This window comes from Octopus bimaculoides, chromosome 25 (genome assembly GCF_001194135.2).
Source record: "Octopus bimaculoides isolate UCB-OBI-ISO-001 chromosome 25, ASM119413v2, whole genome shotgun sequence".
Classification (NCBI taxonomy): domain Eukaryota; kingdom Metazoa; phylum Mollusca; class Cephalopoda; order Octopoda; family Octopodidae; genus Octopus; species Octopus bimaculoides.
The window spans coordinates 25,774,146-25,775,494 of NC_069005.1; positions in this window are offsets into that span (position 1 = coordinate 25,774,146).

Sequence of the window (1,349 nt, forward strand, 5' to 3'; positions counted from 1 at the left end):
ACCTAAGGTTCCAGCGAGTTTCGAACTCACGACCTTCTGCGTGTTAAGCAGATGTGATAACCACTACACCATGGAACCTCAACGAGTATAACGGTGCAAAATTAAAGATTATACACACAAATATATATCGCGCACGCACGCACGCACGCACATACACACACGCATTTGTCCGATGAACGGGAACGTGAAACTCCGAGTAACAGTCTTTTGTTATATTTCTGCTGCTTTTAAATAAAGCATATTACTCTACCTCTGGTATTTGAGTACTCTTTTTTCCACCTTGTTGCACATTTTATGTGCTTACTCCGGTGTATACACATTTATACATATGCGGGTTCGTTTTTAGATTTATATGCGAGGATGTCCAATAAAAGTTTATTTCGTAATCATATCCGAGTGTGGTCTCACTGCTTCATGTTATTTAATGTCTTTCAATGCAATAATTGGTTTGGTACTCGGACAGCTGAATGCTTCCCGATCCATTTTTATAGCGTCTATTGACAACAATTTGGATGTGTTTAGGTATGCGTATATAATGTGCTGGCGTATACCTTTACTCCTTTACTCTTTCACTTGTTTCAGTCATTTGACTGCGGCCATGCTGGAGCACCGCCTTTAGTCGAGCAAATCGACCCCAGGACTTATTTTATCGGTGTCTTTTTACCGAACCGCTAAGTTACGGAGACGTAAACACACCAGCATCGGTTGTCAAGCGATGTTGGAGGGAACAAACACAGACACGCAAACACACACACATACATACATATACATATAATCGACGGGCTTCTTTCAGTTTCCGTCTACCAAATCCACTCACAAGGCTTTGGTCGGCCCGAGGCTATAGTAGAAGACACTTGCCCAAGGTGCCACGCAGTGGGACTGAACCCGGAACCATGTGGTTGGTAAGCAAGGCACTTAGGATTGTGCATTTTGTGTGGCCTTGTTTTGACATAGCGGATAGTTGTAAATGAGTGTCACCGTTACACAAGCAGTGTCATTCGTTTCTAATAGTCAGTTTAATCTTGTCTGTCCATGCGAAAATATTACGTTGCTTAGAAACTGATCACGACGGGCGACAGGAGGAAGGGCGGTAGGAAATGTGCCTCGAATAAGCTCCGCCCGGTGCATTGAAGCATGAAAGAATGGGCGTTAAAACGATGATGCTGATGACGACGACGACGACGACGACGATGATGATGATAATGATGATGATGAGAGTGTGTGTATGCGTGTGAGTGTGTCTGTGTGTGTGCACGCGCGCTCGTGCGTGTGCCTTTGAGTTTCTCCCCGCATCGCTTGACAACCGGTGTCGGTTTGTTTACGTCACAGTGAAAAAAAAAAAAAAAAAA